At 32.2% G+C, this 15,690-nt stretch overlaps 1 protein-coding gene across 5 annotated transcripts in view; it reads right to left on the bottom strand.

The window, feature by feature from the left end:
- Positions 1 to 15,690, bottom strand: part of LOC124366333 (reticulophagy regulator 3) — a 69,955-nt gene that overhangs the window by 53,237 nt on the left and 1,028 nt on the right. The window lies entirely within an intron of this gene.

Raw genomic sequence — 15,690 nt, 5'->3', positions numbered from 1 at the left:
AATCTTTGACAAATCTGATGACAAAGTTCCAACTGACAAGTGAAATACATTTCCTAACTGAATGTTCTAAGAATATTCAAGACAATAATAGTTGCCTCTGGCAGAGATTATGAAGTAGTAGTAGAATATTGTTTTCAATCTTTGACAAATCTGATGACAAAGTTCCAACTGACAAGTGAAATACATTTCCTAACTGAATGTTCTAAGAATATTCAAGACAATAATAGTTGCCTCTGGCAGAGATTATGAAGTATTTGTAGCGTATTGATTTCAATCTTTGACAAATCTGATGACAAAGTTCCAACTGACAAGTGAAATACATTTCCTAACTGAATGTTCTAAGAATATTCAAGACAATAATAGTTGTCTCTGGCAGATATTATGAGATTATGAAGTAGTAGTAGAATATTGTTTTCAATCTTTGACAAATCTGATGACAAAGTTCCAACTGACAAGTGCAATACAATTTGCTAACTGAGTGTTCTAAGAATATTCAAGACAATAATAGTTGTCTCTGACGGAGATTATGAAGTAGTAGTAGCGTATTGTTTTTGTTTATGGGCAGTGACTCACAGAGCACTGAGATTAAGTTATCTGTGACCTTGAATTGCTAGCAGAGTTGTGTCTGCTGATGTTTAACTGATCACAGCAGATGTAATAATAATAATAATAATAATAATAATAATAATAATGTTGAGTGAACTGGGAAATTACTAAAATAACACCTTACAAACTGTGGTTATGGAGAGTCCAGTGTTTTCCTGGCATACTCATTTCAACTACAAAACACAAAACGTGGATTCAATAACAGCTAAAATACAATCAACCACTATAAAAAGATCTTGAATAAGTTTTAAAGATGCCTATATAATGTTTTTGCAGCAAAAAAAAAAAAAAAAAAAAAAAAAAAAACTAGTTGAAAGACATCTTATTCAAGAATTATTTAACTGAGCTTGAAGTTCTTTGTATATCATTTGCCTCATACTTCACACAAGGAAAACTATAATTATTAAGTCTTGAATTTTCAAAATATTTAAAATTTTAATTGATTATGAAATCTTATTAAAAATAAAGTGTTAATAAAAGATCACAATCGAGCCTCTTAAAAGCATATTTATTGAGTTAATTGCTATTCATAAATCATAAAATAAAATTAGCATTGGCAATATATAATATTATAAATTTCATTGTACATGTAAATTATAACACCAATGTAATATTTATTTAATGTAATTTGAAACTGAATACTTTTTATCTTCATTTATTATATTCTATAAATTCTTGATAAAATAGAACTTTTATTTATCAGTTTTCTGATCTCTGTTCATATCCTAAAAACATAAAAAAGTAATCGATCCTAACAAATAATAATGAACATATGAAAAATGTGCATCATGTTTTTCAGCTGCTTATCAATGCTGTCATAATTTTGTTTGCATTTTCCTGACTTTATACAGGGTTTGGGTTAGCTTAGGTTTTTGACATAAAACTTTGACTATGGTGTGTTCACCACCATGACCTTGAATCGTTAACTTGTTCCATGATTCACCGAAGTTTTAGAATTTGACACCTGAAGAAGAGGGCAGATACCACAACTCGAAAGGTTGTGTTTTTGTTGTAACACTAACAATGGAACATTTCCGTAGTTCAGCTACCCCTTCAAATCATCCATGGCCAATTAGAAACTTTAATCAGTACACCAGAATTAGTTGATAAAACCAGAAATGTCTTTATGCAACAATGAAACATACTTGCAATGAGTAGATTCATATCAACAATATTTTATATTACACGGACACATATATACAGTAAATAAACTAATATAGTGGTTATAATATACAATAAAATTAGTTTGACTAGTTATAACTGACATTATTAATAGTTTGTACTGGCAGTTCAAAAACTGATTGAAAATTATTTATTTCTATTAACTACACTATCAAAATCAAGCAAAGAATAACACTAATTTTATTAATTCGATATTAATTTTCTAATAATTTTGCTAAGGTTTAAATCTTTTTCTTGTATTTAATTATTTGACCAGTTAAGTCATTATATTTAAACTCAAATTTTTGATTAAAGCTTGTATTGACGATGCTATGTCTATAATCCTGCTATCCTTTCAAAATTGGAACTTCATTCTCCAAGAGTCTTTGGGATGGAAATTGACTAAAGGAGAAATGTATTCAATAAAAGAATACCTTTCTTGCGCTCAGTATGTATAATACATGTTATGGTAATTCTAAGCAATATATGGGTCAACCTCGATTTTTCTCATATTACAATATAATGTTCCAATAGTCAATTAGAAAAGGAAATGACTAGAATTTCTTGCCGGAAAGCAGTTATAGGGAGCAGGCAACCGCCAGACGGTCATATATTGCTTAGAGTTACCTATTAGTGATCAGGGGCACTGACGTGATCTGGGCTTCAAATTTGGAACTACTCGAGTTAATTTTTTTTCTAAAAGAGCAAGCAGCGCGAAGCGCTGCGCAGCGGGCAGGCATCGTGCGTGATCCTTTTTTTTATTAAAAATTTCTAATAAATTGTTATTACATATTACAATATAATGTAGGTAATGTATGTAAAACAATTTTAAACACATAATTACATGCTGGAAAGCAAAGTAAACCAATATAATCCGCCCAATACAAAATCTCCGTAAAAATCTGGTAAAGGAATCTGTGTCATTCCTTTGGCCTGAATCAATTCAGTATAGACGAAGATCACGCACGATGCTTGCCCGCTGCGCAGCGCTTCGCGCTGCTTGCTCTTTTAGAAAAAAAATTAACTCGAGTAGTTCCAAATTTGAAGCCTAGATCACGTCAGTGCCCCTGATCACTAATAGGTAATTCTCGCGGTTGCCTGCTCCCTATAACTGCTTTCCAGCAAGAAATTCTAGTCATTTCCTTTTCTAATTGACTATTGGAACATTATATTGTAATATGAGTTGCCTGCTCCCTATAACTGCTTTCCGGCAAGAAATTCTAGTCATTTCCTTTTCTAATTGACTATTGGAACATTATATTGTAATATAAGAAAAATCGAGGTTGACCCATATATTGCTTAGAATTACCCATGTTATTATATGCATGGTAGAACAGGTAAAAATGAATGTCCTACTTGAAATTCTTAAATGTTTAATAACAAAACTTGCATTAAGACACTGCGTCCTGATTAGACCAATATCGCTGCACCCAGAGAATGTAGGTCTGGTGTTTAAAACTGTAACGAGGACTCGAGTTACGACTGGTCGGGTCACGACAGGTCACGCAATGCGGAACCTCAGCTTCATCACACGAGACTCATGAGTCTGGAAGGCCGCCAGCTGTGTCCGTCCCTGCCCCGGGCTATTTCCGGCGCAGTTTACCCACATTGTGCGCACCTCTCATGGCCCACTTCTATATCAACAGTCATCTGACTCTGACAAACATGCGTAGTTAGTTGTTGTTTACTGTACAATTGGCAATTTCTCTTTTCTCTCTATTTCTGAACTGCAGAAAATCTTTTCTGTTTACTCCGCAGGATGGAACAATAATCTAACAATAAATCCCACTTGTTTACAACAAAGCAGTCAAAGCAGTTACTAAACATGTTTGCAGACTTTATTTATTTTAGTAAACACTAACGTACTACATATGATGTAGTCTAGGCTCAGTAAAACGTTAATGTGAACTAAATGAAAATTACTTAAATAACAGCATATTTTCTCACTGTTTAATTTCTAGCTGATTTTAACATTGTTGTCTCTTTATTATTAATACATTTTGATAAAACATACTTGTGTATAGAGCATGCTGTATAGAGCATGCATGTCTTGTCGAATGCCAGATATTTAAGTATTGTAACACAATATAATAAAAATTAATATTTATGTTTTATTTTCACATCATGGTAGTTATATATTATATTTTCACTTCAAGCAATCCATAACAACATACTAAAATAGTAGACAAATTACCACACTCCCAATATAAAATTTATGATATTACTAACACTATAGAAGTTTGTAAATACACATATTTAAAAACTGTCATTTTTTTAATAAAGGCAACATTTATAGAATGTTCAATAGATATCTAATAAAATCATGAACAAAACGCAGTACATGCACTTCTGCAAGTTATAATAAAAAAATCAGGGGAGCATTGAGTACAAGTTTTACAGCACCCCTGGTGGCCATTATGTGAGTTACTCAGCGAAACTTTACACGGAAAATTGTTGACTGAGTATTCCTGGAACCCGTACTCACCACTCCTCCTGATATTGTTAAACCTTTGAAATATCTTTTAGACAAAATTGCAAAAATTCTGCAGTTCGACAAATAGGATAGTGTGTTGTGGTGTTGATAAACAACGTTTCTTATGAGAACAAAGTTAGTCAAAACCGTTTGTCTCATTAGACCCATAAGGTCTCACTTCTAGAGGAAGCGCCTGTGAAGAAAACCTTCAGTCTTGATACTCCACAAAAAGGGAACTCACAATCTCTCAGACCTGAGCCCACTGGACTCTTGGATGGCCTCATTTAGACACTTCAACATCTTAAATGTTATTGAACTTTTCACTCTGGAGGTAGTCACTTTTGCAAAAATGTAAAATTTGACAAGAAGAACAGACATCCACAATTCTGAGAAAAGGAGATCCAACAATTATGCCTTTCCTATCCACCACCTAACTACGAGAGAAACAACCATCATACATTTGTGCCAAATACTGGAACATCCTTCCTGATGAAACCAAAGCTCATTGCTTCCACCAGCAACTGAGAAAGACCACCTACCAATTGTTGCTGAACTTACCATACTATAGTCTGAAGGAGTTCATGCATAGCTAATATAAACTTTAAATTTTGACAATTTAAATTAATTGTATGGAAATTACATTAATTATTGCATTACCTTTTTGACTAGATCAAAAACATTTAGGTTAAACTGGCTCTCTCTTAAATACAGGACTAAAGATTATGAGATTATGACTAGATTTATACAGTTTTTCGTGTCACAATTTATAAAGGTCATCGTTGATAGAAACATCATGGATAATCTTAGTTCTTAGAGTTACACAGTCAGTGTAATGATTATTATCTTTGTTTTCATATTCACGCCACATTGAAACATTGCTCATGTAAGTAAAACATAAAATATTTTACACATACAACTGTCAATAATTTAAATTTGTTTGAAATTCCTCTGAAAATATATTAAGTTAAGTGTTATAATATACCACATTTAAATCCAAATGAATTTGCAGAACAAAAAAAGCTTGCTTATCTTTTTCCATCCAACGAATCACTAATATACAGTAATAGGGTATTAAAAACAAATCTTTAATTTCAAAACTATATTCAACCAGAGGACACTATTCCATTGTTTGTTTCTGGAGTATATGAAATTCCACATGGTTGAGTTCAGTGAACGTTAGGGAAATAAAACATGGCAAACCTTATAAGGTTAAAAAGAAGAGGATCTGTATTATTGAAATGAACTTTACGTTACCCTACACATACATCCTTACATTAATATAGAGCAGTAAGACTATTTTCTTGATTAGTATGGCCTTTTTACAATTTGTGTCATTGTCTTGTCTTGTGTTAACTCTTGATATAAAGATCCTTGACTTGAAACTTGGTACAAAGGTTTTTCTTGGTCCAAAAAAGAATGCTATTGATTTTAGGGTAAAAGGTAAAAGAGTAATGTGTCTGTCTGTCTCTCTGTATGTGTGATAAGCCTTGATAGAATGATACCGGAAACTTGAAACACACAGGTGCCTCTCAGTCTAAGGAGTAACACAACTCATTTTGTATCGAAAAGATGAAGGGGCAGTCTATTCATCAATCTGTGAGATATCACTTGATAGAACGGCCCTAGAGAATCGATACTTGATATAGAGGTTTCAAATCTTAATAATATTATAAATGTGTAGTGCCTTTGTTTGTTTGTTGGTTTTTTTTTTTTTGCTTTCACGCATAAACTATTCATACGATTGTACTGAAATTTTACATGCACATTCCTAGGGTACCTGGTATGAATATAGGCCTGTTCTTAGGGTTGTTGCAATATGAGGCTAGTTCCGATATTTGTTATCGATATCAATATCAAGCTTGGATATCGATATACCGATATTATCGAATCCAAATATCGATACCCTTAATATCGACCAATATCGATAAATAAGAGAAGGGGAATGATTAAATTGGTGTATACAACCTTTGATTGTATGAGTATGTGTAACTAGTATAATCAAAGATACAACTTACGAGTTCATTTCAAAAAAATGTTTTTTAATACAAGTGCAACTTAATACATTAAAAAATAAACCATTATTTAAAGATAAAAAAGAAATTCCTTAAATTTCCTTAACATTTTTTTTACTAAGAACCATTTGAAGCACAATTATTAAAAAACAATTGTCAAAGTAAGAATAAAAATTACAATTTTACATTTCAATCTAAATTGAGTTTTAAGAACAACAATTACATTTTAAAAAGCAACTATATTATATATGCTTAACTGAACCAAGCATTGTCTGGTTACTTTTTACTTAATCTGCAAAGTTAATTTCTTTGCTGGTGTTGCATTTAACAACTGAACAAAGCAAGTTGTTTGAGTTTTGCTTTTGTAAAACTAATAAAGCCAAAATAAATGGGTAGGACAACTTTTCATTCAATATGATATCAAAACCCCGATATTTGTATATTTCTTCCGATATCACGATAATATTGGATAACTTATATCGATATCAATATAGGAAATATCGAAACGATAATATCGATATATATTTTGAATATATTGATAATATCGCAACATCCCTACCTGTTCTTATTTCAAAAATCCCTCTGGGCTGTGCCCCACTGACCTTTAAAATAGTGAAAAATCTCATCTTTGTATCTAAAATTGTGTAATATTAATTAAATAAGCATGTCTAATGTAATCAACTGCTCTGTGTAAATATTGTTGGATTATTATAAATGTATTTATATTTATAGTGAGTAGAGTATAATATGCATAATTTCTAATAATGGTAAGAATAACCATTATTTTTAAAGACATTTTAGATTTCAGCGATTAGGTATAACATTTACGTAATGTTATACTCATCTGCCTTAGAAGATGTCCTAAAACATAAGATAGTCAGAATTTGATTCCAAAGACTCCCTTTTAAACAGTCGGCAAGAACTATGCTAGATGAAAATTCGCTGGACTGTGCTTTTGAACTAATGTACAAATATATTTTTCACTTTATAAAGAAACAAACACATAGTGTCATTGTTAATGTAGTTTTAACTGCACATATTTATCAAATACTAAGTATTAGGATATACAGTAAAAGACAATGTTACTATCTAACTGTTACTATATATTTAAAGACTGAAAACTTATCTTAGTTCACATTTGACAGAAGTAGGCTTCTCTGATCTGTGATTTATATTATTTCAATCGGGAAACAAGGCAAAACCAAATATGGAACAAATCATACTGACAACAAGTAAATTACAATGGCCATAACTATAAACTTTTTGATGCATTTTCTGGATTGTGGCAACATGGCAAACTCAACATTGGCGTTGAATACGTAATTCACTCGAACCAGCAGTGGTCATAAACATGCAACGCCTTCTAAATTGTGTGCAAAGTGACAGGTAACTGCTAGCATTGCAGATATAAGAGACAATGTAGTCTAACTTTACATTTAAAAACTATTATGAAACCTAAATTAGTTGTCTTTTCACAAAAGTAGGCTTCTCAGAGCTGTGTGTGTGTGTGTGTGTGTGTGTGTGTGTGTGTGTGTGTGTGTGTGTGTGTGTGTGTATATATATATATATATATATATACATATTCTTGATCGGGTAAGAGGCAAAATCAGCTATGGAACAAAAATACTAAGATCGGAAATATAAACTTTTCAACACATTTTCTTGATCATTGGAAGAAGGCAAACTAAATACTGGTGTCGGAAATCAAATTCATTAGAACCAGAGGTGCTCTCTTCCTCCGGTAAAAGAGTTTCCTGTTCAAATACTGTTGTAGCAGATCCCGTATTGAGACCTTCCTCTGGTAAGTAAACGTTATTGTTTTGTAACATTTTCTAAATATAGAAAGTTCTTTTGGCTACAGTATAAGACGCTACCACCACAGTAGAATCATATTTATGATTATCTAAACCAGTGGTTCTCAAACTTTTTACTTCGAGCCCCCCTGCATAATCCAGCTGGTAGACGGGCCCCCCTACATGTAAACGTACTATATAAGTGAGTCGCGTTTGAAATTTTACAGTCAACTTTTAGTTTCACAATTTATGCATACTACATTAGAGCTTAATGTGGCAAGAGGTTTAATTGTAATCGAACAACAAATTATATACAAAAAATTACAATTTATTTATTTATTTCAGCTACTACAATATATAATTGTTATTTATAACTCAAAGTAATAATAATAATAAAGAGCTTCAATATGAAGGATGTGCTTGTTTTCTCTTTGTGCATAGTTTGTCGAAACGCTGTGTCAGTTCTGATAACGCTACTTTGAGTTCCTTGGTCAAATCCAATCTTCAGCGATATTTTGTATTCATGGCAGCTAAAGGAGAAAACACAGTTTCACAAGAATTAGTGGTGGTGATTGGAGTAAGTATTGTTAATGCCTTTTCATACAAAATTGGTTGCTTTATTTTGTACGTTAATCCAGAAGGATGTGAGAGATTTTTTAAACTTACTTTCAAGCTCAGTGTCACTCTGGAGTTCAATGAGATTTTCTTTTTCTATCATGTTGATGGAGCACTCATCGACGGATGGTTTGAAACGGGTTTTGAATCTAAGACAAGCTATCCAAGCATCATCAAAAACTTTTTTTAAACGAGATTTGAGGATTTCTCAGTGTTTAAGAAAGCATTAGCTTGGGTTCGTTAGAATAGTTTTGAGACCCATTTCTTCAATCATAAATTTAAGACATGGAAATAGCTCAATACTTTCACTTTTAAGATCGCCCTTGTTCATACTTAGCTTCTTTATAAAGCTGTTCACCTTTTCAGTCCATTGTAAAATGTTTGCATCTTTTTCTGTAAAGACTAGTTTAGTACATATATTTTCTCGAATTTATCTACTGTGTACGCTAATCGCAGTAAAAATCTGAGTCGGTGAAAAACTTTGGTTTTGGTGGTTTTTGTCAAGCAAAGATGCAGAGACTTCATGTCTAACCTCCAATATTCTGGTCAAAGATTTCCCTCTCGATAATCAGCGAGCTTCAGTATGAAACAGTAAAGCTGTGTGTTCTGAGACCATATCTTCACAGAGAATCTTAAAAACTCGAGACTATAAAGGCTGCCCTTTAATGACATGGATTGTTTTAAACGACCACGTGTAAAATTTCATCAAGTTCCGAGGTCATACCTTTTGCTGCTAAAGCCTCTCTGTGAATTACGCAGTGTTTTTATCGCGCTTCTGGAGGTACCTTTTTGATCAACCCTCGAAGTCCAGTGTACTTTCCTGACATAGCCATATGTGCAAATTCCGGTACATTTCATCCAAGGTATGTCAATATCCTGTCAAAATGTAACAATCATTCAGAAAATGGTTTTACCAGTGGTATTGGCTGAAAACGTCTCACAAAATAGCAACCCTTTCTGCATCGCATCGCCACGGACGAATCTTACATAACATATTAAATAAGCACCTCTATGAAGATCGGTAGCTTCATCAACTTGTATGGCAAAATGAGAATTTTTCACCTTTTCCATCAATAGCGTGTGAATATCTTCCGAAATGCCAGCTACACGTATTTATAACGTATCATTTGACATTGGTAGGCTATGGCCTTCAACTGTTGACCTATGGATTCTCTCTCTAAACATAGTTGAAACCATATCAATTGCTCCTGATAATATCATGTCTTCTCCAATTGTGTACGTTTGTTCTTCTGAGTGATTCTATGAAAACTCTGATGTCTTTCAACAAAGTCTTTGAAAGTACACTTGTTATGTTGGAAAAAGCATTTTTTTGTAAATTTAACACTGTTAAGTTTTCATTAAAAAAACTCTATGATTGTTTGCAATATTTCTATGTTTAGTGTAAAGATGTCTTTTTATTATGTTAGGTTTCATGCTGCCAGAGGTCAGGATGGCTATACAGATTACACTCTGGGATCGTTCTTGGCCAATTATGATTGTTTTTGTAAAACCTAGTTATAAATAACTGTCGTAATACTTTGGCTACATTTGGTCAACTTGGACTTGTAAAAACGAGTGATTACACTTGCTGTATCGGCCGTGTTCTCATAGTGAACTTGACTGTTACTTTTACTGTTAGTGTTACTCTTACCTGCCTTCACGGATGCGTCTACACTTCCACAACTTGTTACAGTTACAAGAAATCTTTTCATTTCGATGTAAATATATACACATCTTTTTTGAAGATTGCTTTTGACGAAGGATGGATTGTAAAGGGAAGAGGACTTGGTAATTCTAAGCAATATATGGGTCAACCTCGATTTTTCTCATATTACAATATAATGTTCCAATAGTCAATTAGAAAAGGAAATGACTAGAATTTCTTGCCGGAAAGCAGTTATAGGGAGTAGGCAACTCATATTACAATATAATGTTCCAATAGTCAATTAGAAAAGGAAATGACTAGAATTTCTTGCTGGAAAGCAGTTATAGGGAGCAGGCAACCGCGAGAATTACCTATTAGTGATCAGGGGCACTGACGTGATCTGGGCTTCAAATTTGGAACTACTCGAGTTAATTTTTTTTCTAAAAGAGCAAGCAGCGCGAAGCGCTGCGCAGCGGGCAAGCATCGTGCGTGATCTTTGTCTATACTGAATTGATTCAGGCCAAAGGAATGACACAGATTCCTTTACCAGATTTTTACGGAGATTTTGTATTGGACGGATTATATTGGTTTACTTTGCTTTCCAGCATATAATTATGTGTTTAAAATTGTTTTACATACATTACCTACATTATATTGTAATATGTAATAACAATTTATCAGAAATTTTTAATAAAAAAAAGGATCACGCACGATGCCTGCCCGCTGCGCAGCGCTTCGCGCTGCTTGCTCTTTTAGAAAAAAAATTAACTCGAGTAGTTCCAAATTTGAAGCTCAGATCACGTCAGTGCCCCTGATCACTAATAGGTAACTCTAAGCAATATATGACCGTCTGGCGGTTGCCTGCTCCCTATAACTGCTTTCCGGCAAGAAATTCCAGTCAGTCATTTCCTTTTCTAATTGTCTATTGGAACATTATATTGTAATATGAGAAAAATCGAGGTTGACCCATATATTGCTTAGAATTACCGAGGACTTTTCCGGACACTTGCCATCACTCAGGGATACAAAAAATCAGTACCGTAACACTACTGAGCGATAAGACTTCACGAGTCATTGGGAAACCACAACAACCAGGCGCTACAGTGTGTCATCTCCAGCGCTGTACTGAAAACATGGGTACTTTGGGATTATACCGACCACACCAGTATGAAGAACACAAAAATATAAATTTATAGAAACAAACATGATAGAACGAAAAGACAACTCTGTAATTACAAAATTACAAACTTACAAGCATTTCCAGGTATTGTGATCGGTATTGTTGTCGCTGTTATCTTATCTTTCTCGAGAATCCCGATTACGGCAGGCCGCGCGGCATCACATGATTTGCACGGTACATAATTGCCTTTCCATTACAATTCAATTTATATTTCTGATCAGCTCCTCTAGAATTTGATATTTTACTGATAGGTACTATCTCGAGGGATGTTTTTCTTTCGTTGACATCAGCGCGGGGCAGCACCGGTGCTGCTGAAGCCCGCGCTGATGGCCGGAGGCACTCGCATTTTGGGTGGCGGAATGTGATCAAGAATAAAAACAAATTTTTAGTGTTTTTTCAATAAAGAGTTTAGTTTTAAATTGGTAATGTTTTTTTTTTGTTGAATTTTTGTGTTTGGAGAAATGTAGAGGTAAAACACGGAAGTACAACAAAGCGTAGCGACTCAGCAATCACGTTATCTACTAGACCACTCGACTTTGACCTCTGTCTGAGGATGGGGAGGGGTTTGCGATAAGACAATTCCTGTTTTATATTGACGAAATATTGTTTTACGCTAATCTAGTAATCAGTAGAAGCAAAATGTCAAATAACGATTCATGTCTGGGTGTGGTCGGTATAATCCCAAAGTAACAAAACATGTCTTTGTACACTCACAGTATCTTACTGCCGATAAAATAAGAAAAATAAAATATTCAGCACTATTATGACAATGACGAAAAATTATACGTACATTTGTTGAAAATTTTTTTAAAAGTTTGCTTTATTACTTTTGTAAATAAATGAAATAAATTTGTCAAGCACGCATTGGCCAACCCTGAACCTGCATTGCGCCCCCCTGAAACCTTCATTGCGCCCTCCTTGGGGGTCGCGCCCCACACTTTGAGAACCTCTGATCTAAACTATAGAAACAAAAATGTTGACACGAATTACCTTATATAAAAACTATCTATGCTGTGTATCTGTAAAATGTAACAAACAAAACAGTTTAACATTTAGTTACTTTTTATTGTTTTAAAAATATACTATGATTGTATTGTGGTGGTGGCCTCTTATTATACTGCAGCCTTTTTTTTTTTAAATTTATCGTTATTATATTTATTTTTAAGATTTAAAACCAGAAGAACTATATTGTTGTTTGAAGTACCTAATATTTAATTTGGTCTAACATTTTGTTTTCAGTACTTTTAGATGGTCATGAATATTGATGATTCGATTGTGTTGGTGGCCGCTTGTTAAACTGCAGCCCTTTCTTGAAGGCTGGGATTTAACCTATTGAGATAAAAAATAACATGTTAGGTACCCTGATTCGATTTTGGTGGTGGCTGCTTACTATACTGCAGCCATGGTGATACCATTCTTCCCAAACTGAACGACAAGAAATTATGATTATTGGTGGTAATCCATTCCAGAATTGATCCATTTTAAATGCTATCAAACATGTCTACCCTATGAAGTAAATAGTACTGTTGATATAAAGATAAATAGTAATTTAAATACAACTTAGTTATTTTATACTGTTTAAAAAACAAATTCTTTTCTTCTACATATAAAAATATAGCTTTTCTATATTAACATTTTTAAAGCATAAAACTTAATTCAATTTGACATCATCATTTAAAATTTATTTCAAGTAAAAACATGTTTAGAAATAAATTCAAAATTAAAATTATGTGTTTTGTTATTTACTAATTGCGGCAAGAACAGTGACATAATGTGTCTTCTTTGTTTCACAAGCAGTCACGCTTGTCATAGTTCAAAAATAAATAAGGTAAGTAAGTGCTATTATTTTGTTGAAATTAAATTAATTATATATTATATTTAATTTGTAAATTATATTAATATTTATACATTAATTTCTACGATTGACATCTCTAGTCATACCATATTGTTCTTTGAAATATCTATAACATTATTTGGTCTGACATTTTGCTTTCAATCCTTTGGATGGTCATGAGTATCAATGATTCCATATCATTCGATAATCATCATCCGGGCATGTCCATGGTAACTCACGTTACAATTCAACGTGGGTCCTAAGTTATTCGTTGAAATATTTTAATTTTAAAGCATAATATTAAGCAAAAATATCTTGCAGTATTAAGCAAGAATTATAATACACACTGGGCCAGATTTCAACTTCCTGAGACTAATAATTACGGTAATAATAAATTCTCTAGTTTTGGTAACTCATGTTACACAAAAAGGACGTCATAATTTGAAAGCAAACTTTAACATGAAAACAACTTTTGTCCTAAATGTTTAATTTTCTTAATCTAAATAGGCTACTTAAGATTGGCTCAAGAGTTTGTAGTTTAACTGTGACAACTACAACAATAAAAACTGAAAAACATAATTTTTAATAATATACTATTGACCTAATTGACAGTAACTCACGTTACAGTAAACTCATGTTACATTGTGTCCTCTTTCCTAAGGACATTTGTTATTTGTAGAAAATAAATTTGTTATGTAATTTTATATATTGAATTGTGTTTAATAACTACTTTAGTATCAGTACACTTAATTATTTTAGTTTGGTATGATTAAAATAGTTGTTTTAATTGTAAAAATAAATACAACTTTTTACAAGTGTAAAAACAAGTTTTAACTTATTATTTCTATAAAACAACAATATTTTTTTAGCCCTGTTCTATAACTTCTAGTTTGTATTTTTCTCATAACACAACTATGAAAGAATAAAAAGATAAGATCAAATAACTTTATGGTAATTACAGAATACATTTTTACATGGTTTGTATATATATAAAGAATATTCACTAACGCTTAAAACAATTAGACAGTCTGTGTAGCTAACATTTTACCATTTCTCTGATATTTATTTTGTTTTTTAAAATAATAAATTATATTTACCACCTTTCATTTTAATTTCTGGAAGAGGCATGACACTCAAAAATTTGTCCAAGTTTGAATGAAAGTAACATCATTTTCGATCGGTTTGAATGTTATAAACAGTTTTTATCACTTTCAAACACATTACTTGGGTCTCCAAACTTGTCAATACCACTTTGGCCAAATAGCAACATAATTAAATGTAACCAAAAGAACCTTTTTCACTAGGTTGAAGTTGGTAACTCACGTTACAACATATTGGTGTGTACTTGAAGTGGGCCTAATAAATCAAATAATAATTTCCTGAATAAAAAGATTTATATAAGCTTATAATGTAAGGTTATCTCAGTTAAATGCAAGTTTTATATTTATTAAAATCATAAGATCAAACCCAAAATTATTGGAACAAATTTCGGTAACTCATGTTACACTTATATTTAGAAGTATGTTTGAACAATTAAAAACAGGCATTATATTCTGACCAATACAAATATAAATATTACCATAACTATTTAATTGTTTTGAGGTTAACTATGTTAAGAGCTTGTTTTGTATTAGTATTAACTCCAATATATAAACAATGTTTAAAGTGCTATGAATAAACATCTTTACAGTAACTCACGTTACAGAAAAACTTATATGAAATTCCTGCAAATGAAACAAATTAAAAAATTTAAAAAAATAGTACCATACTTGAAATAGTTTTCTTCAATAGAATCTGTTTTATTATTGTTATTGGTTGTGTATTACATGAGTAAACTTGAAAAATCTGTAATTTTGGTAACTCACGTTACATGAAGTAAGGTTTAAAAGATTAACCTAATAGAAAGAACAATTCTTAACCTAAATTTTAAAAAAAGCATAATTTTAGTTAGCTTTTGTTCCAAAGATGGCTTCTTGGTACTGGCCACCTTCTAGATTAATGTATAATCAGTTATAAAATTGAGATGTGAGACTTAACAAACAGCCATCAATGAACTCTGCTAAACAGGTGTTAACTAAACACAAAATACCAACAAAAATAAAATTTTTCCTCTAAAAAGCTAATGCTGTCAACATTGCTCAGAATAATCTTTATCTGAAAACATTCAAACCTAGGTTATTTCATAAAAAATATTTTTTTAATATTTTTGTCCTGTTTTTACATGGACATACCCATCCGATTGTGTTGGTAGCCGCCGATTATACTACAGCCGTCAATTCTGCAAGATGATCGGCACTCATTTCCGAGTCCAGTTTTAATGATTTATTTGTTTATAAAAACATTTTGAGCCAATATTTGCATATTTAGCCTA

Source organism: Homalodisca vitripennis, chromosome 7, assembly GCF_021130785.1.
Source record: "Homalodisca vitripennis isolate AUS2020 chromosome 7, UT_GWSS_2.1, whole genome shotgun sequence".
Classification (NCBI taxonomy): Eukaryota; Metazoa; Arthropoda; class Insecta; order Hemiptera; family Cicadellidae; genus Homalodisca; species Homalodisca vitripennis.
Note: the sequence above shows the minus strand (reverse complement) of the source record. Positions and strands in the feature narration are given on the sequence as shown.